Below are 22,765 nucleotides of genomic sequence, written 5' to 3'. Positions count from 1 at the left end.
CCTAACTAAAAGGGACAGGCGAGAAACGAAGACACAAATCTCCGCTCCGCCCCCAGTCCTAAAATTAGGGTTTCTCCCTCCCCGATCCCAGTCCCCATTGTGCCTAATTCTCCAAAAACGCTGCAATTCCTGGCATTTCCGCCTCCGATCCATCCAGATTCTCCTCGATTGGATGATCTGCGGGTCTCCGTAGGGATCGGGTTCTCGGTAAATCTCGTGTTCCTTAGATCGAAGGAGGTGGTTGATAGGGAGCCGGAAAGTTGGCGCCCCAACGCAGGTCGCAGCGCCACATGGGTGGCCAGGTGCAGCAGAGCAACGCCGCGGCGGCGGCGGCGGCTCTGTATGACCACCACCCCGGCGGGGCGGCGGGGGCTGGCGGGGACGCCGGGGATGCGGTCATGGCTCGGTGGCTCCAGTCCGCCGGCCTCCAGCACCTGGCCTCGCCGCTTGCTTCCGCTGACCAGCGCATGCTCCCCAATCTCCTCATGCAGGTACTGGATCTTGCTTCAATCTGAGATGATTCTTCTTCTGTTTTTTTTGGTAATGTTTTATATTAAAAACTTAAGTTTAATGGACTCTCGCGTAGTGGTACTAGAGGCAGATCTCTCCTTTTTGCGTCGTGTCATGATTAAACTTGATGATTGTTTCTTTCCTCTCTCGGATTTAATCCTAATTTTATAATATGGCGATTTAATTGGATCCTGTTTGCTTTATTGGTTTCACATAGGGCAGTCTTGCGTTTTCAAGATCTGGGTTAATCTTCATTTTGTTAAGATCGGGGAATATTTGTAATGCTGGAAAGTAATGTTCCTTTTTTTTAAAAAAATAAAAAGTTCTCAAATTTCGAAGCATGTAAATGTTGGTTTATATCCTGCTTGTTTACTTGTGTTGCTGGAGTATTCTTTTGCGATGTGTCATTCACTGTGGATTAATTTTGGCCATTACAAATATTGGTGTTATCTAAAGAATATACAATGACATTGTTTCTGGTGCTTTTATTGGCTCTGATCCTGTAGTTTAGAATATCCTTTTATTTTGGGTGCTGTGGAGACAGGGTTATGGGCCACAGACTGTTGAGGAGAAGCAGAAACTCTTTAAAGTTTTAAGGAATCTGAACTTTAATGGGGAGTCTGGTTCTGATCCATACACTCAAACGGCCCAAAGCATGGGAGCAGCAGGGTGCAACAGATGGCTTTTATTCACCCGAACTCAGAGGGGAGTTCGGAGCTGGTCTTTTGGATCTTCATGCTATGGATGACACTGAACTTCTTTCTGAGGTATGATCCTTATGAATGCCAAGAAAACCATTTTGTAAATCCATTCCTCCATGAAACTTGCACTGTGTTTCATTTTTCAATTAACATTCTATATTGTATCTATTTTATTTTAGAGGGCATCATAAGTTTACACTTCATAGCAAGTTACTCATATCTTTGTTTATTTGAAGCTTAATTAACTTCGCTACTTGAACATTTTCCTTGACAAATATCCTTATTGGTATAATTTAGATGTATGCTCTTTTAAAAACCAATATCCCCTAGAAATCATTTATCATTTTGTTTAATGTTGAAGAAGGATATAGAGAGATGCTTCAGAAGAAAGAAACAACAATGAGACTTCATTTTGTAGTTTCCTGAAAGAAGTATCTGGTTAGTACCAAAAAAAAGAAGTATCTGGTCATGCTTGTTCTAAAGCCATGTGCAAATAAGAATATATCATAACTGTTAATGACTGCACTTGAGAACTAGGAAAGAATGAAAATGCCTGTGCTTGGTGGGAGAGGCCGTCATCATCATGACATGGGAATGGGCTTTTGAATAGCAACTCTTAACAAATTTTATCTTTAATAAATAAGGTATTCACATACAGCACATCATGAACTTTGGTGCATAGCTAGATCCTTGCATCTCATTATTTGCATGCAAACTACTGTGATCTAGCCATCTTTATTTTATTTAATTTTTTTGTTGGAAGTATGTATAAGACATGCTTATGCCTGATTTGATCATCAATATTTTCTAACATACAACGTAATTACATATTGTCTCCATTGACATTCGACTATCATCATAATGTGCTTGGATTTCCTGCTCTGTCTAATTGATCTTGGTCGTTTGTAAGCTCGTCACATCAATTCACATGTAATTCCCATGCTTTTTCTTCTTTCTCCATCTAATGATTCTAATCTAAATTGTCCATGTGCTTAACTGGTCTATTAGTTGCTCATGCAGTGCATGTGCTAAAAACTAGTATGTTTTTATGCCCTTCAACCCTTTTTTTGTTTTGTGGGTGGGGGTTCCTGTCTTGCACAAACCTGCATTATTGAAGCATATTATTAGTTGCATAATTTTCATGTAGGTCAAGAGATATGACCAACTGATTTTTATTTTCCTTGACTAGGCATGCTTTATGGTTTATGGGATTTTCTCCAAATATATAGTTTGTGAAATAAGAAATTCTCTCATAGTATGTTCTGTTTTCATCCTCCCAACTGATGTTGTACGTACCCCTGCATCTTGTGCATTTCTACATAAGCCCATATCAATCTCTTTTAACCAACATACCGACATATCCACATGTAAGTGCAATATGCTAAGGTACATGATAACAATAATGATAACTAAGCTTTATCCTATAAATATAGGGTTGACTAGGAGGCAATAAATGCCTCCACTATTTTAAAGAAGGCCCCATAAATGGATTAATAAAATGCTATTCTTAATACTTTGACATCAGCCTCCCATGTATTGTGCCAACATTCATAGCTTTGACTGGCTGGTGGTGTGTGAAAGAACTAATGAGAAAATGAAATGAAAACCGAAGGAAAAAATTTATTGTTTTGAAGGAGATGAACAATTGAGACCACCAGCATGTAGGTAGTCTACTTTATCCTTAGAGCAAAACTATAAACATGCTACTTTGTTCAGAGCCACCTTGAAACTAGATTTTAGTTGTTTACCATGTCAAATTTGGTAGAGAATGCAAAGAGAGTTTTATGTTTTGAAAGTGAAAATGGCTTATTCATTTTTTAAGAGAAATCTGTTTCATTTAATTGTATAAGTGCAATCATGTAGATCCTTTGATGAATACATGATCAATAAATCTGATTAAACAATTGATGTATTGATCATTCAATAAAATTTATATTTCCAACTATGATTTAATTAATGAAATTGACAGTAAACTAATTAGATCTAATTCATATTATCTGAACATGTAATATTCAACTTTAAAGTGTAATACTTGGTTTTGTCCCGAGGGCCAAGAAAACATTATGGTAATTTCACTAGTTTTGGCTTCAGCTTGATTAGTAGTTGTTGTATAAAAAAAGGAGTAAATTCAAGTAAAAAGTAGAAAATTTACGAGTACGGAGAAATCTTTTAGATGCTACATTACTTTGTTTCTTCTGATGAAGATCTGATACTTATAGGCTGTGAATCATTTCTAAATCACTAGCTAATATCGACTATTAAGCACCAAAAGTTTAATGCCAATACGATTACTCATATAATATTGTATGTATGGAAGGCAATGAGATAGTCTAAAGAAGTTAAATATTCATAGGAAGATGAGATATAACTGTTACATATGTTGGAGCCTTGTATGCCTTGTTCGGTGAATCAACTAAGTGTTCAGCAGGGAAAAAAATTGACACAATGAACTTGGAGAAACAAAAAGTCATTTTAATGAATTTTGAAGATTGAACCAGCCTCTTGAGTTATTTCATATTGACTAATATAAAAACTTTGATTCTTAATTTTAGGCATAAAAATTTAAGGGAATAATTAGCTTGTGGAATGGGGAAGGTGGTATATATGCCATCACTTTTCTTCAATGTGTTGTGACTGTGGTAGGCTTCATTTTGTTTGTCTCTTTTTCATCATTTGTATGATTATTAAGCATTGACAAGCTGGCCAGGGAGATGCTGATTATGCAAAAGCAACAGAGAAAGTGAAGGAATGAGGTTCTTTTATTAGCAAACCTACAAATGATGCCATGAAGTTTTTTGACTATTGAATTGTCTATCTGGGATCAAACTGTAATACAGTTCTGTTGAAGGGCTTGTAATTTAATCTTTCACTGTGGATTACTTTTCATCATGAATGTAGATGAAAATTATTACTTAATAAAAGTTATTTTTTCCTTGGATGATGTTGATATCACATGCTATGTTTCCACTTTTTTTTGAGCTCTAGTCACCATTTGTGCTTCATTTTCTCCTTGCAGCATGTAATGTCAGAACCATTTGAGCCATCACCATTCATGCCTACCAGTGGTTTTGATAATAATGATGATGCAGTACCTAGCAAGCAACAAGGGCCAGCAGACAGCAATATTAGACAATCAGTTAGTGAAAGAGAAATTAGCTCAAAAGAGACAAATGTAGCCAAGATTAAAGTTGTGGTAAGTAAACTCCCTATAATCATATAAGCTTTATGTCATAGGGTGAGAATGCATTCTGGTGCTTCACGTTGTTGATGCCTTTGTGTTTTGAAAATTGCACATGGATAGTCTGGATACTTATATTCGAAATTAGAGTTGTTTTAATACACTTAGGTTTCAAAATACATGGGAAAGAGTTTGAGATACTTGAGTTATAAAATGGCTTCATACCCTAATCCTATCATAACACCACAAAAAAAGTGGATATATTTTCCAAAAGTTTCATTTCTCATAATAACCCTAATGAGATTCTTCCTTAGATGTTTGAAGTTTGAACCATGCTAAACTTTTATAGAAAAGGATCTTAACATTGCTGGACTCCAAGAAGGGGTCCATGGGGCATGTTTCAATGATAAGAGTCCCACATCTACAAAATCCAAATTCATAGTGATTTGTTGGTCATAGAAAAACCTAAGATTATCTAGATTAAGAGCATAATATACCACATAAACATTAAGAAATTTTATGAGGAAGGCATATTAACACCCAGTCCATGCTTATATTTTTTTAAATTTTTCCTATATCTGAAATCTTTAGTAGTAGGCAAATGCATTTGCGCACAGTTTTATTATACCTTTATCTGCAACAAGATGCCACCTTTGTCATGTAAGAGTGCTGCTATTCAGGCTGTTTTTCAGTATCTTAACCCTAATGTTCTGATTTGCATCTCCTATTCCTGCAACCAATATTTTTATTTTCATCTTCACGTATGTTCCCTTGGAAGTTGTCAAGTCTAAGTGGCACAGATCAGAACTCTCTAGGGTATCAATTCCCTGCATTTGTGGGCTGGACCATTCTACCTGCCATATGGGTAGTACTCAACCAAGTCCTTATTCTACCATCCGGTTGAATTATTTTATTGTTGGTATCAGTTTATGGGTTTTTATGGTCACAGTTCTGCTTGATTGGTCGACAAATGTTTCCTTTCCAGTGGAGATACTTAAATGTCTTTATGGATAATTTGTTTAGTTTATAGGTTCTGGCAGAAGACTGTTGCCCCTCCAATCATTTATGACTGAGGTTGATGTGAGTAATAACTTAATTGGCCCTTTATGGTCATGGAGGACTAACAAATTAAGCTTGAGAGATTGAATGTAGACTGAATATATATATATGATTCGGAGAGAACAAAAAGGACAGCACAAACAAAATAGTCTTGTTTAGAAAAGGCACTAACATATCTTCCACATGTTCCAAATACGAGGACAGATGTGTAATTTTTTCAAGAAGTCTGTTATAAGGGGATATGCCTTTTTGTTATCTTTAATGTGCAGCATCTGAAGTACTTCGATATTGAATTATAATGTTAAGATCCTCCAGAGGTGAGTTCTGGATGAATTTATCATCACACCCAGGTTTCAAGCAATCCAAATCTTGTTATTATTGGTATTGCTGAAATAATCATTGTACTGCCCTTTAGTGTAGTACAAGCTGTTCTCTTCATACCTAAGGTTGAAATTATGAATTTTGTTTTTGGGTCTGGTCAGGCCAAATGAGTTTATGTTTGGGTTTCTGAATTTCAGCTGAAAAATATTTTTTTTGTAAAAAATTATAATCTAAAAGATAAAATGAACCATGTTTATTAGATGTGATAATAATGTAGATTATATTGTTCTGAAACGTGACAATAATGTATATTATATCATTTTGAACCTAATATTATTTTTGGTTTTAGTGATCGAAAATATATTTAAATTGTTCAGAGATAAAAGTACAGAGAACTCTCAAAAAAGAATAATAATTAGAAAAATATTATGTAATAAATTTGACTAGGCACCATTTTAAGATAAAAAATGTTATTTGTTGGAAATCGACTATATTAGAAATTATGCATTCTTAAAAAAAGCTTTCTACAATTTACAATATTTATATTTAAATCTGTAAACTTAAGTTATTTGGAGATCCTTCATGAAATGTAAGCTCTGAAAAGTCATATTTAACTTTTACCAATTTAAAAGAATAGTTTAACTTTAACATTCTTTCACATCCATTTCTTTTAACTTTTTAAATTATTTTTTGTTTTTTTAGATCCCTTGCATATTTGAGTTGGTGCTGGAAAAATGCGCCCTAGGAAATTGATACATCACCTGTGAGCAAGCTTTATGTTAGCAAATATGAAGGAGAGTGATAAAATTTTGAATATACCTTTCGATTGATTTACTTGGCTGAAACTAGCCAAAGCTGGCTCAGAACTGATTGATGCCACTGAAACTAGGGCGGTTCTGGATTAGTTCAGTTGGAACGGCAAACCTTGCTTAAAACATTTATTAATTTGTTTCTGTAGATTTTGAGATATGCTTAGAAGTCTGATAAACTGGTTCCTCCCCCTCCTTTCCCACCATTGCAGGTACGTAAAAGGCCTTTGAACAAGAAGGAGATTTCCCGAAAAGAGGATGATATCGTCACTGTACATAATAATGCATATTTAACTGTCCATGAGCCTAAGTTAAAGGTTTGTTATCTTTTCTGTCTGCAGAATGTTATATAATCTTAATCTTGATTGTCTTCTTCCTACCAAAAAAATGTTAATCATCTTCTTTACCACGACTCTCAGGTATTTGTTTTTGAATGAGTTCAACCGGTTGCTAAGCATGCAGTGTAAATTAATATTGCAAAACCTTTGTATGCATGATTTACAACCCAGGACATTTTTTTCCATTACATGATTGATTGTTATATGTTCATAAACTATTGTCTTTGCAGAGTTATTTTTATTATTTGGTTTTTAGGGATAAGATGGTTCTTCATAAGTGTATCAAATTTTTCTCATGCATTATGCAATCTCTCAACACCTATATAAATATTCAGTTGGTTTTTTTCAGCAAGTTACCATGTGAAGTGTTTTTCTGTTTGGCATTCATTATTTATTTGCAAGTAATGGGCTTATATCTATTTGGTCTTTTCTAAATACTGGCAATTCATTTTGATTAAATGCAGACTTTGAAGCAACATGACCCAATTGTTTGCATTTTCTGTATGGCTCCACATGCGAAAGAATAATTTTAATAAGTATAGCAACTTTAAATATTCTCAAGAAGCCACCACAGGGTCTGCCGAACCGGGCCGAACCATCCGGTTCCGGCAGCACCAAGCTGACCTGGTGCGAAATTGGGTCGGATCGGCTATTCTATTCAATTCCGCCCGAAACTGCTATTGGATCGACCGGAATCGGTCCTTTACCGGCCGAAACCGGTCGATTCGGTGCCGACTCGGTGCGAACCGGCCGGTTCACAACAAGTCACCGATTTCGAACCGATTGGATATGATATTATTGCCACTCTCGGGCCTTCCCAACACTATTTCAAAGCAGCTCCACCGCTTTTTCTTCCTAAAAAAATCACAAACAACACGGATTCAGACTATCAAAAGGAGGATCCAAGGCTAAATAAGGTGTGCTTCCTCTTTTCTATCTCCTTTCCTTTTTTTTTGGGAGAAGGGTTTGAAAAAATAGCTCAACAATTATAAAATAAATGGAGGTCATGCCAAAAATTTCGATTTGGGCTTAATTTTTTTATATGTTGTAGATTTATGGACGATGTATACGCCGACATAAAATTTTTTAATTTTTGAATTATATATAATTTTTAAAAATTAAAATTATGTTTATAGATTAAAAAATAAAAAAATGATGATTTGTATCAGTTTAAATTAATCAGATGTATCATTTAGGTTAAATCGAGATCATAGAAACATCAAAAAAACATCAAAAAAATATAAAAAATGTTAAATTAGACTTAAATTCATAGAAAAAGTTTGAAAAGAGTCATTACCAATTATTTTTTTTGTTGAAAACTCCAAAAAAAAAAATTAGAGTTTGCCACAGACCGGCACGCCCTACCGGTTCGGTACCGGTTTAGCGGACCTTGGGCCACCATAACTTAGATTCATACCTTTGACTTCTAGGCTGGTCTATTTGTTATCTCTTCATATAGGCTTAATTAGTGGAAACATATTATCGGCTGTGCATGGTTATAAAAATCTAGCCCTAGAGTTTTTATTTCAGGATTGGTGATTACAGCTTACTCTTGTGAAGTTAGATGTACCTTTTATAATTATTCTGAGGTGGAGGAAAGGTGGATATTGTGTGGTCGTATGATTTCCCTTTATAACTAAAAAAAGTTAAATCCTTCATACAAACAAATAGATTTTAGAATGATGATAACCTTTGAAAATCAAAAACTAATTTGATTTATTTGCTCTTCTTTGGTAAAGTTTATAGCTGCTAACCTGTTCTTTCAGCCTTTGGCTTGCTAACACTGTGATAGAGGCATGCACAGCAGCTCAAAGGCTGATTCAACATATTGTTGACAGTATGTGCAATTTTTTGAGTTGAGTGCTTGAGGCTTATGCCCTGAACTGCCCCAAGGATTGTTCCTTGTCTTTATAGGCTGAACTTTCCTGGCCTTCAGCTTTAGCTTTTTAAAAAATTGCTACTGAGGTCTATAACGAGCACAAAGTCGAGGTAACTTTGGATCAATAATATCAGATTCTTAGCAATGAGATTATGAGTGGGAGGTTTTGTGAACTCATAATTCCCTGTGCTTCATTTAGGAACTAAAAGTTATTTTTGGAAATTAAGGGTTATGGCTATCCAGGGAATTTGTTTCCATCATTATAAGCTCTCATAGTAATGAATAAGGATTAGATTTTTTTTTATTATTGTAAAAGCTTAATAAAATTGTAGTTGTTATTTTAAGAAACAATTCTTCAGGATATTTGGTTCTTAACTTTTGTTGAGACCAGCATCTTGAGTCCTTGGTGGTGAGATGCCAAGTTCTTTAATCAAGAGGATGCAATAACCTAGCTTATTTTCTTAGCCTTTTTATACTTTAGTTAATTTATAAAGAACAGAAAGTTGATTCTTTATTGCCCCTACTGCCTCATCGTTTTGACTCGAAGAAAGGATTGCATTGTTATAAGCAATTGGTTATATGTGGGGAACCCTTGGAGTATGATTCTTAAAATTTATAATTCTTGTAATGCAAGAGCTTACGAAGTTTCGACTTATATCTGAGGGTCTATGGGGTTCTGAGAAATCTTTTTTATATTAGTAACTCCTGAATGATTTTTCTATTTGAAGCAATTTTGCATTTGGAGGAACTGTGATCTATTGCCTTGTATCGGAAAACTTGTACCTTCACTTTTGTTTTAAGGTGTTATCAAAGTGATGTTCCTGGAATGAAGAAAATAGGGAAGGTACTTAGTGGTGGACACTTTTTTGTTATAGGCCCTACTATTGTTTGCTATTCTGATTTTTTCTCGAACTCTACAAGATTTGAAAGTACACTTAGGCTAGTAGGTTTGTTTGGGTTTTTGGGGTTAAAAGGAGATTTTCTTTTATCAGTATAGAGTTGACTTTTGATCCTTCCAGCTCTAATTATATGAAAAACATTTCTGTATGCCATTATTAGAAAAGATTTGAATATATATAGTTCTTGACTTCTCTTAAAATAAACCTTTTTCCGTGGCTTCAATGCATGCTTGTTTCTGAGACAGGCAAACCAAATCCTCATTTTGATCCTTTTCATCTAGTTGGATCAAGAGAAAGCAGGAAGTTTGATTGAGGATAGGTGCTTCCATTGATTATCCAAACCTTTTGTCTTTACATTAGAAGTTGATGATCAAAGAATTGTAGCAAGCCATGAACCTGCGAACCAAGAGCCGATATAGAAATGCCTTATATGCTGGTTGCGCCTGACCTAAATGTGGATGACTTCACCATTCCTTTTAATCAATCTGAAGAAATTGTTGTAGTTCGTCAAAGTTCAAGTATGTTACAAATATCTGTAATTTCTTTTTTGGGTTCTGGTTGCTTTAGGGTCCTGCTAGTGTAAAGGTTGAACTTGAGCTGAACTATTCTACAGCTGAAGCACATGATGTTGTGGGATAGACCATGACTCGGGCCAAGATCAAGCATCTTGTCAACAGCAGCTGAAAGTTGTAATACCAAATGAAAACAATGTCAAACATGAAGCTGAGTCCAAACCCAATGGATTGTGAGAAGCTTCCTAATGCAACCTGAATTTTATTTCTTGAAGTTTGGGTGAGAATGAATGGCTGAAACATTCAATGGCTTCCTAGCTGAAAACAGGTTTGGTCAGTGGCACGTGTTTCCTTGCTAATCGCCGCTCTTAATATTAGGCTCTACCCTTGTTTCTTCACTTGTTTTAGTTGGTGTAGATTCTAGAACGTTCTGAAAGACTTGTACAAAGTGTAGTTGAGTTTGCATGAGTTTCTTTAGGTAGTGAAAGATACAATTAGTGATTAATATAACTATTAGAAAGTCAATACGCTGGTTTGTTGATGAGGCTCATCACTTGCTTGTTGATGAGGGCCCAAAACCTAGACCCTTGCGGTGAGATTTCACCAATCCCCTAATGCCACACTCATGTTTAATAGGAAGATGGTTCTTGTAATTTTCTATGCTTAATCTTTTCAATTGTTTTTTCAGTGAATGTACTCTTGGTTTAGTATCTTTATTGAATCTTGAATAATTATGTTTCATTCCCCTAAAGTTTATAATTTTTTCTTTTCCTCTCATATATGGTAACAAATATTTATGCTGAATTTTGTTGGAGGCATGTGGCATATCAACCCTGTAGTGCTTAGTGCCTATCCTCTTTTTGCATCTTGTACTTACTGAAGTAACTGATTTGTAACCTTGACATGATAGGTGGACTTGACTGCATATGTGGAGAAGCATGAATTTTGTTTTGATGCTGTTCTGGATGAGCATGTTACAAATGATGAGGTAAGATCTCTCAAAATTCTATATCGCATACAATTTGTCAGTTTAATAATCTCTTCTGAAATAACTTTGATATGTTTGCACAGAGAACTAACCTGCCATTTCAATCAACAATGTGTATCTTTGTATGATTATAATATTACTATCCTGAACAGGTATATCGTGAGACTGTAGAACCAATTATACCAACCATTTTTCAGCGGGCAAAAGCCACGTGCTTTGCTTACGGTCAAACAGGTGTGTTGAACCATGGACAAAATTAACAACCTCTATAGTAATTTCAGATGTGCAGTTTGTTTATTCATACAGAGCTCCTTTCTTGATGTATGGAAATCCAATTCATTTATTTTAAAATACTTATTGTGCTCAGGCTTGTTCAGCTTGTCTTCCTAAAACTTTGTAACCCCGTAGTAGTTAATGAAACATGTTCCTTCTTCCAATGCTGAAAAAGTTAAGCATTGTTAACATATTTATCTTTAAGTCAATAGCTCTTTGTGATTTTGATTGGAAACTGCTACTTGAGATGAAAAATACTGGTGGAGCATTCAAGTTTCATATTGAAGCTTGTTTATATTAAGTTGTTTGGTTTTAGACATGCAAGCCAATCTAGCTAGCAAATGTAGAAATAGTTGATAGGATGAGGATGATTCTAGATGGGCATCTTTTATCTACGTGATCTAGCATGTGAAATTGTTTATATAACCACGATTATATTCAACATGCTTATTAGATCTATTTTTAGGGTCTGCTTTTTCATATTTTCTCCCCATTCATTCATTTTAGAGGCTAAGTCCTTTGCAGATTTTTTTGTTTAAATCTTTATTCACTATTACCATTTAGGGGTGGTAATTTTTGACCCGACCTATAAACAACTTATTTTAAGTAAGTTTGTGTTTGGCATAAATGGGTTTGGGTCATAAATGAATCAACCTGCCTAGGCCCATTTATTAAACGGGTCGGTTTCAAGCTTAGACCTTTAAACCGTTTAACCCGTTTTGACCCGTTTAATAATTGGGTCACGTCATGACCTGACCCATAACCTGTTTAAAACCTACTTAACTCATTTCTATCCTATTTAACCCGATCTGTTTAACCCATTTAAATAGGTTAACGGGTTGGGTCGGGTTACCTGTTTAATAAATAGGTTGGGTTTAGATCTGAATTTTGACTTGTTTAATAAATAGGTGGGTTCGAGTTCACAAATTTTTGAACCGGCTTGCATCCGACTTGAGCCGTATTTGACCTGACACACCCAGGTTGCCACCCCTACTACTGTCCACGTTCCTTTTGGTCTTTGTCCTTGCTTCTTTTTAACCCTTTGTCATACTTATTTGTTCAAATATTGATAATTGAAGGCAAAGTTTCACCAGTATTTTGTATCATCATCACGATTGTCCAGACCATGGTACATCATGCCGTACTGAATCGGGCAGTTTGGGGTGTACCATACCGGTTCGGTTCTGATATATGGTATAGGGGGTGTACTAAGTGTTGGTACGCCAAACCAGCCTCTGAACCAGACGTACCGGCACGGGGACCGGTATCGAGATGGCATACCTTGGTCCAGACCCTTTTAGTAGTTTGTGGTTGGCTATGGGGCAAAAATTGTAGGGGCTTTTGTGGGAAAGCTGAGTATATTTTTGTGACTTACTATCAAACTTACATAAGTTCTCTACAATTTGATAAGATCCTAGACAAGGCAACTATAGGTGACAAAGGGAAACCTTCATGGTACCTTGATAGAGATGCAACTTCGTTGGATTAGGTTAAGGGCCAATTGGAGCCCAGCTCAACCAGAAATGAACTTGACGACCCAAACCCATGTTGAAACAAGTCCAAAAGTTTCAGCTGAAATACAATGAGTTAGGCCAGGTTGATTTTGAGCAAGCTTCTAATTGGGTTATCTTAAAAGCTTTATTGCGGAATTATGGGTTTAGTTTGGAAGCACCTAAGGCAAGTTAGCTTCAGGTTTGGTCACTTTAGGAGGTCTATCATGGTAGTTTGGCTTTGGCTCGGTTGAGTTGCCCAAGCTTTCTACTTGAAAGCAGCCCAAGCCCATCAAAATTGCAAGTTTGGTTGGACCTGGTTCATGCTAAACCTGCTTGGGTTGGAGCCCTTGTACCTGAAAGTTTAATTAGCATGTTGGTGGACTTATCTAATTGATTGCAATTTATGCTTATCTAACCAAAGAGCAACCCTTGAAACTAGAAGTGGCTAGATGAAGAGGGAAGAGTGCAAGGTTTTATATTGGTAACTTTCTCTGAGGAACAAATTATAAGCCAAAGAAGTAGGAACTATGTTGTAGAGCTTACTTGAAGTAGGAGCTATTGTGGGTGTGGCAGAAGTAGCTGCAAGAATGTGTTTCTAAAGAGATATTGAAGCAGGTGTATTTCTGTAGTCAGAAGTTTCCAACTGCTATAAAATATGAGAGGAATGGGAAATAAAGCTTTAAAAGTTGTTGGATCACGCTAAATACCCTGATATAACCCATATAAAGGTGAGGACTAAATCATCCAACACCAAATTGCTATAATGTGCTGGTACGACAATAGTGTTGCTCAGACTTAAGAGTATCTACATAAACTAATTAATCTGCTTCTGTTGGCTGGATCATCCACTTTGGGTTATCCGCAACTTGTGATGGGATTGTATTGCATAATCCCTATCTATTGGATGAATCCAGTAAACCAATACTGAATGAAGTCTCTCTTTAGACACGAGAATTAAAAGCTTCAGAAGTCTTTCATGTGAAGCCTAGAGAGGTGGAAGTGGCAAATTGCTTCTAACTAGTTCTCCAACACTTAGTAGCTTAACCCTTATATTGGCGTGGCACTGCTGGATGCTTATGATCAATATGAATAGGAGGAAAAAAAAAAACTTACGATGAGCATCTATTGGAGTCGATCATTTCCAAGATCTAATTCCAGTTTCTTATTATGTAGTGGAAACGCCTCACAATCTTCAGTTTTACACTTACACATAACAGAAGAAATGTTCTTGGTGGATGTAGGACCTGGTACACCCAAAATTTGTATGCAAGATAAGCCTTGAGCAGCAAGTGGTAAAGTTTTGATGGTAACTGTTACACCCTTATTACTGCGGGCCTACCTCTTCTGATAGGCTTGCTACAACATGTTTTAAGGGGTTAAAATGCCACCTTATAATAGTCACAACTCCGATGACAAAAAAAATGTCACATGACAGCTGAGAACTTGAATTCCCTTTTTAGTATGAATTATTTGTATCACAAGATTTATTTAGTTGAGATGTGAAGCTCTCATGTTTTTGCTGCTTGAAATACAGTCGATATTGAGATGCATCAGAGAATTGTGATGATGCCTTTGCCTCCTCGAGGCCTGCATAATGAAGTACCTTTTAATATCCAAAGATGCAATTTGTGCGCCTATTTTTTTATTACTTAAATGTGATTTTATATCTTCTCTGCATGGCATCCAATTTTGTCAACAAGGAAGCATTTGTGCTAGTGTGTGCTTGAAGTTCTTGCACATTTAGTGCTCATGCCAGTTTGTTTGATGATGTGTAAACTTCCTTCAGAGATCAAGAATGGAAAGGATGAAAAATGGGGCAGAACATATGGGTTAAAAATTAAAACTAATGTCTGTGTAGAGTCCTTTAAGAACAAATACAAATCTAGTGTACAAAAATAATTGGTAGCCTATATTTTTATAGGTTTATATCTTGTGCACATATTTTCATTACAACTTGTCAGTCGTCAAAATAACTATAACACTTGATTTACTTATTTTTCCAGGTAGTGGGAAGACATACACAATGAAACCTTTGCCTCTCAGAGCTGCAGAAGACATTGTTCGGTTGTTGCGTCAGCCATATTACCGCAATCAAAATTTCAAATTGTGGCTTAGCTATTTTGAGATATATGGTGGCAAACTTTTTGATCTTCTTTGTGACAGGCGGTTGGTTTCTCTCTATCTATTAATGTCATATAACTAATGCACCTTTTTGAAGAATTTTAACTTTATGATATTTTCCTTGTCTTGCATGTGTCTAAGTTTTCAAATTTCCATGGAAAAGGTAGTAGCTTCTAAATCAATAGATCTTTGTTTGATTCTCTTTGACAGCTCATGGAAATACAAAAGGGATGCAATATCTGGCTTCAAATTCTGAGTTGTTTAATCTTCTTCGCATTATTTGCTGTATCACCCTGAACCGTCTGGTTTGGGGCGTACCAAGCTGTTCCGCCCCTTAATTCAAGACACTGGCAAGGGAGGGGGAGAGAGAGAAGAGAGGAAGAGAGAGAGGGGGGTGTGTGTGTGGGGGGGTGCTTTGCCCTTATTATGCAGCATAGGAGGAGAGGAGGCTCAAACCTCTCTCCCTGGGCCCCACCCTTATTACGTAGCATAGGAGGAGAGGCGGCTTGAAAGCCCTTTCTTTCTCTCCCTCTCTCGGCTCCCCCCCCCCCTCTTTTCTGCTCTTCCTTTCTGCCTCTCCCCTTTCCTCTTTGGCTCCTCTTTGTTGGTACACCACGAGTTGGCATGGCACGGTACTGTGCTGTACCATGCCGCGGGGCAACCATTATGGATCCCGGTATTGGTTCTGCTGATTTTGCTTCTTCGAGTATTTGCTCAGTAGGATTTTGCTAGATAAGTAGTTATTGAAAAAGTAACTAAGTATGTGATTGATAGATGTGCAGAATATTACTTCAGTCATGTGCAAGGTTTCATCTTAATGCTTTATGACAAAGCTCTCTAGTAAGTTCATGATGAAGAATAGCTTTATATAAAAATGTCGGATTGTGGAATGTTTCAAGTTCCAAAATACATGATGCCATCATACTAGAGACATGTTTTTTATTTTTTAATTAAACAATTGAAAATAGTCCCCAACTTGGACAGACATTGCGGGCATGTGTATGATAACTAGGTATTCTGGCATTTCCGTTTTGTCGCAAGTATAATCCTTTCCACCTAATGTTTTCCATCAGGAAACTCTGCATGAGGGAAGATGGAAGGCAACAAGTTTGCATTGTTGGATTACAGGAATTTGAAGTGTCAGATGTTCAGATTGTTGTGGATTTTATTGAGAAAGGAAATGCTGCACGAAGTACAGGTTCTACAGGAGCCAATGAAGAATCATCAAGATCTCATGCTATCTTGCAACTTGCGATTAAGAAGCACAAAGAGGTAGTTGACACCAGAAGGCAGAAAGATGGCAATGACTCTTTCAAGGGAGGCAAAGTTATTGGGAAGATCTCTTTTATTGATCTTGCTGGAAGTGAGCGCGGTGCTGATACAACAGATAACGATCGTCAGACACGGTCTATATCTTCTCAAAAGTGTTTTCTTGCACTTTCATTTGTTTATATTGTATCTTGATGTGACTACATGCCATGCAAGCAATTGTTATATTCAATTGTCTGAATTTTATTTTCCATGTGACCCTTACTAGGTGCGATCTATTGATTTCATCGTTCTTCAAAATTCTGTTTTGTGGTATTCATTGATATATTTGTACTATTTCTCACTTCAGAATTGAGGGAGCAGAAATAAATAAGAGCCTTTTGGCTTTGAAGGAATGTATCCGTGCTCTAGACAACGATCAAATTCATATTCCATTCCGTGGGAGCAAACTGACAGAGGTGCTTCGTGACTCTTTTGTCGGCAATTCAAGGACGGTTATGATTTCTTGCATTTCTCCAAATGCAGGTTCTTGTGAACATACCGTTAATACCTTAAGATATGCCGATAGGTATGATTAGGTGCATTTTATTGAACATAAGCTATATAATTGAGTAAGAATTGATGGGCTGTTATTTGATATTTAGCGACTGTTTTATTGTTATCTGAACAGGGTCAAAAGTCTTTCCAAGAGTGGTAATCCTAGAAAAGATCCAACTACTGCATCTTTAGTTCCTTCTAGCAAGGAATCAGCTTCAGCATCATCATTTCCTTTCTCGGTCGAATCGGAGGATCTTCGTGAGCAAAACCAAGAAGTGAAAGTGGCAGAACTGCCTAGGAAAAATATGGAAAGTTTTTCATATAATTCCACATCCGAGCTTGATAGGAATTCATCCAGTATGATGTCAAATTACACCCATAATGGAAGGGAAGAAAGTGGTACAACATTAGGTTCATTGGAGATGGAGAGGGTTGACATGAAAAGCAGTCAAAGCAGCTATGGTAACAAGTTATATTCTTCTGTTCAGAACTCATTTGATAGTCAGGATGAAGAAAAAGTACCAAAGGTCTCCCCGCCTCGTAGAAAAGTTTCTAGGGAAGAAAAATCTGAAAAAGTGAACAATTGGTCAAGAAAAGACTGTGCACCAGAATTACCTGCTGCCAGCCGTAAGCAGCAACATACATTTGATTCTACTTCTAACATTGCGTCAAAGCAATATGAACTGGAAGTTTCACGTAATGATGGGGAAATTGATGCCTTACTTGAGGTAGTGAACATGTTCTTCGCTGGTACCTTCTCTTCTATTATCTACTAATAAAATTTGCTGTCTTTAACCTTTTTTTTCCTCCTCTTGATTGGTGCAGGAGGAAGAGGCTCTCATAGCAGCTCATAGAAAAGAAATTGAAAATACAATGGAGATAGTGCGTGAAGTAAGCCATCTGTCCAACTTCCATCTAGTATTTCATTTTGAAGTCCTTTTGTACCTTCCTCTTTCCAGCTTTGGCATGTATTGCGGATGTAACTGCCATCTGTCAAACTTTCTCATAACAGCTTTTATGAATTTTTGATTTCTCTCCAGGTTATTGAAATGTCCATGCATTTAATAAGATCAATAGTCATGCCGGACCAATGTGCCTGCTTGTTACCTCTCCACTTGATCACATGTGCAACTTCATGCACTTGATCACATGTGCAACTTCATGCCCGTGCATGCTATATCTTTACTGGATCAGTCTTCATGGGCTTGATTTTGTCATCAGTTGGACATGCTCTAATGTCTATTCCTTCTCACTCCACTTATTTCTCACACTTACTATATCAGATCATTTGATTACTTGTGATACGTCCTTCCTGCTAAGGACTTAATCTATGACAACTGTGCATGTGAATGAACATCACTCTGTTATGTGACAATATCCCTCTACATGCATACAATTTTTTGCACTTAAGTTAATATCAATTTCATGTGCCATGCATGCGTATAATAATATGTGCCACTTAGTCTTAATCATCAGTATGGGGTTATCGCTTGGTGCAATGGTAAAAGGCATATATATGTTCGCCATCACAGTCATGCATATGATTACATTGCCACTCAGAAGTATTTGATGAAATGGTGGTGTTTATGTCAGTCAATTACTGTCCCTTTTGATGGGATGCTGAATAAGTGCATGAATAAGTGCATCTAGAAACAATTTGACTTGTGTTACTATTGCTCTCGATGGGAATGCTACCTGCACCCCTCCTACCCAAGGAAAAAAAAAACATGCGATCCAGAGCCATTTTTATTTCATTTACAAATTGCTGGTGTTTTATGCATGGTTTTTTAACTCAGTGATTAGAGTCAAATTTTGCTGAATTGGGTTGTAAACTACCACAAATCTATATTAATTGGACCACAAAAGATTGCACAATCTAGGGTTGGATTTCTTGTGCTTTTAGAGGATAAGTGGATCTGTCAACTTTCCCAGCCCAATATTCATTTACATGCATTAGTCACGGAGCCACAACTTGCAATGTTTTACCTTTTAAACCTTCAGTTCCTAAAGTCATAATAGTTAAGTCAGCACTTGTATCACTTCTAGCAACATTCATTGAAGATCACTACCATTTGATGTTTTGCCCCTTACAATTGCCTTTTGCTCTAGCACTTACGCACAAGAAACAGTTCACATGCATTCATGAAATTGTTATACCAAAATTTTATATTTAGGTGCCATTTGGTATCTCTTTCATTTTTTCAGAAGTAGAAAAGAGATTTTATTTTTATTTTATTTCTAAATTTTAAAAATATAAATATGTGGTATGGTCAATTATGTTTAATATTATAAATATGATGATGGTGGCCGAGGCAGTATAATGGTGGTAAAAACATTGAGGGCGATAGTGGTGAAGGTGGTGGTAGTGGCAGTAGGGGTGGTAGTGGTGGTATGAGTGGTGGGGGCAGAAACAATGTTGTGGTGGTGCAATGATGGTGGTGGTGGTGTGTAATTGGCGTCACATACACCGTGGTGGTGGCGACGATATTGCAGAGGGGGTGGCATGACGGTTGTGGTAGTAGAGGCGGAGGCGGCGGTGATGGTAGTAATAGAAATGATGGTAATGGCAACAACGGTGATGGTGGTGCTGGAGATGACGATAGTGGTATGGTAGAGATTGTTTTGGTGGTAGTGGTAAAAGACATGAGTTTGTTGTTTTTGAAAATAGTAAAAGCAAGAATTTCTTTTATTTGTTATAGAAATGATGAAAATGACTTGAAAAATAGAAAATAAAATAATAGCATCAAATATGTTTTTTGTCGTGGTTTCTATGATTCTATTTATAAAATAAAAAACAAGAAATAAAAGTGATGCCACATAGGCCCTTAATCCACATATTCTTTGTACTTATGATGTTGCATATTTAGAAGATATGGATTGTGCTTAAAATAAATTTATTTTAATTCCTTTTTTTATATGTAAAAAGAGGACTTAGTAAAAAAGGATGTCTAAGCAAGGTTTGCCGTACCGCCTTGTATTGTCCGGTACAAGGTGTACCGCCTGGTATGCGACGTACCGTACCGGAAGAAAACTGGTGCGAAACACACATTCAAGTTGGTACAAGCCCTATACCGCCTATACCAAGACATACCGCCTCGTATCGAAATATACCGACCTGTACCAAGATATACTAATCTATACCGAGGCGCGTACCGGTCCATACCGAGGCGTACCGAGATAAAAATTAAAAAAATGGGTAAGAGAGCTATTGCAGCACAGAAGTATACTGTACCGTATCGTATCAAACCGATAAGATACCGATACGGTACCCGGTACCGAGATTGCGGTCCTTGTGTCTAAGAGTTTTCTATGATTAGATAATAGTAATCAAACATCAATCATCTGATTAAATGGTGGTATTAATGATTCTAACGTATCTCTTATTTATTATTTATCTGTTTGTTTGACAAAACATGTTTCTAAGTTGGCTCAATAGAGTCTACTTTCCTAGCATTTGCAATCCAATCCCAAACCAGGTTTTCAAACTGCTATTCATTAGTACGTATTTTATTTCTTTGATAAACTCTTTTATTTTGTTTAGCAAGGTAAGAGATATAACAGGACTAGAAGAGCTAAGAATTTAGATTTGGTTTTTATGAATCTATGAATATTATCTAAAATCAGGAATCTTTATTTAGGGAGAAATCTTTCAAAGCTATGATTCATGTTACGTAGTAGTATCTCACTCACTTAAAATCATCTAGGTGCCATAGATTTAATTTAATTCTTTGTTAAGATCAGTGTTCAGAACCTATTCGACTTGGCCCAACCCATTTTCTGGCTGGGTTGCAGGTTGGCAGTTCAAGAACCCACACCACCACCACCACCTCCCATCCCCCCCCCTCTCCCGCAGGGCTCAAAGTCTCTCTTTGAAATTTTCCTTCTTCGTCTCCAATCGTATTTCCTGACCTCATCAATAATGGAGCTGACAAAAAGAGAATGCATGATCTGATCGCAGCTAGTGGCTCTGGCAATTGGCAGTCCGCCATCAATTCGTCAAGCTCCAGTTGCCATCAATAGTATTGCAACTTCCTCTGTTCTTCATCACCACTCCTCTCCCCCTTCAACAATGAAGCCTCTTTTTCTCTCGTGATTAATCCCCCCCACCATGAACCACGAACATGGCTCCTCCTCTAATTATCTTACTACATGTCAAGCCAAACCATGGGTAACTAGAGCCACACCTCAGGTGGAAGAGATCAGGGAAGAAGGCTCTGGACTCTATATTGACAACCCCTTCTTTTATTTTTTTTCCTTTATTTGAACTGCCAAGTTGAAACCATCCAAAGCATCAGTTTGGATGGTTAAACCATATAGCCTGCTGGGTCAGCTCTCACACGCAACCCCCCTCCTTTGTTTTTTTTTAACTAGTGGATGATCCATTCGGGTTTCTAAAACTTGGTTTAGATCTTACAAGTTGCAAGTAACCTGAATTTGTTTTGTACAGACTTTTTTTATATTAGTGTGATGTTTCGCTTATGATAATTTTTATGTATGGATAAGTTTTGACTAAATATTTGGGTGAACAAGTACTTCAAGAGAAAGAGTCCTCATGTACTTTGTCCATGCAGGAGATGAATTTATTGGCAGAGGTTGACCAACCAGGTAGCCGCATTGACAACTATGTGACACAGTTAAGCTTTGTGCTCTCACGCAAGGCTGCAGGTCTGGTGAGCCTTCAAGCCCGCTTAGCAAGGTTCCAGCATCGCCTAAAAGAGCAGGAGATCCTTAGCCGTAAGAAAGCACCACGATAGTTGCTTTGTTCTGATAGTTTGGGTTGTTTTTCCACTGATGCCAGGAGGCACTTGTGCCCCAAACTCAGGTTAACCATTTTTTTGATTCTTCCTACGTCTCACTCATATCGTCAGTTGGAAAAGGTTAGTGGCTTCAAGAATATGCTTTCGTAGCGTTGAAGATGTAGGTGACTTTAGAGGTTCCCCTCTTAGTTTCAGTTTCCTTGTTTGGTTATCTGCGTTGTTTGCAGGGGCGACTGTCTGCTCTGTGAAGGCCAGGTCGTGTGGGCATGCATGTGAGATTGTCAGCCTGCAGTTTGTTTGAAGCGTGTATCTGCTATCAGGATTATGGGTTTGCTTCTGGAGGACCGTGACAAGAAAAATGAATTGGAGGAAACGATTTTTAGGTAGTTTAAGCATTGAATCTCCAGAGATGTATGTAACCCTTTCTATATCATTGTTGTATTCTTTATTTCTATATACTCATTTAAACTGACCGGTCCTGGGAAAAAGTGTGTGCAATTAATATATTGTTGATGCAAAAGATTCATCGCCATTAAGTAGGGAACATATTGTTGGCTGAATTTATCAATGAAATCTCTTCATTAAAAACAAAAAAAGATCCATTAGTTCTCAGAATTTAATATGATTGTGTAATCTTTATGATTACCATGGACAGTTAGAATGCGATGTCGCTGAAAGGCATGGGCAGCTTGTTTGTCATAATTGATGAGCTTCGAGTGTTAAGCATCTATGAAGATATCTGTAGATTTATTGTATTGTGCATGGACAGGTACCATGGAGCGCAGATATATTGGTACGTGTATGCATTGGTACCTGGACTCTTGTGCTTCAGTCCTGTAACGTATGCATTGGTACCTGGACTCCTATGCTTCAGTCCTGTTTAAGAAGAGATGGGCCACCAGTAAGCACTCTTGGGTGCCTTCGCCACCCTCGTTTAACTATAAGCCTCAAGCAGCAGCAGTAACTCCTAGTATCAGCCTGCTAGGGATCAGGAAGGAAGGCCCCCTCATTCCATAGGAGAGAGTCCACCGCTTGTTACCGTGCATTCATGGAAAGCCATCTGAAAATTGGGTAGAGCCAGAAGCAGGGACAGGGACATGTCCTATACGGCAGGGGATAAA

At 37.2% G+C, this 22,765-nt stretch overlaps 1 pseudogene; it reads left to right on the top strand.

Annotated features, from left to right (window-relative positions):
- Positions 1-290: 290 nt before the first annotated feature.
- Positions 291-22,240, top strand: LOC120109419 (annotated as a pseudogene).
- The last annotated feature ends 525 nt before the right edge of the window (positions 22,241-22,765 follow it).

The sequence above is a fragment of the Phoenix dactylifera genome, unplaced genomic scaffold, assembly GCF_009389715.1.
Source record: "Phoenix dactylifera cultivar Barhee BC4 unplaced genomic scaffold, palm_55x_up_171113_PBpolish2nd_filt_p 002159F, whole genome shotgun sequence".
NCBI classification, from domain to species: Eukaryota; Viridiplantae; Streptophyta; class Magnoliopsida; order Arecales; family Arecaceae; genus Phoenix; species Phoenix dactylifera.
Note: the sequence above shows the minus strand (reverse complement) of the source record. Positions and strands in the feature narration are given on the sequence as shown.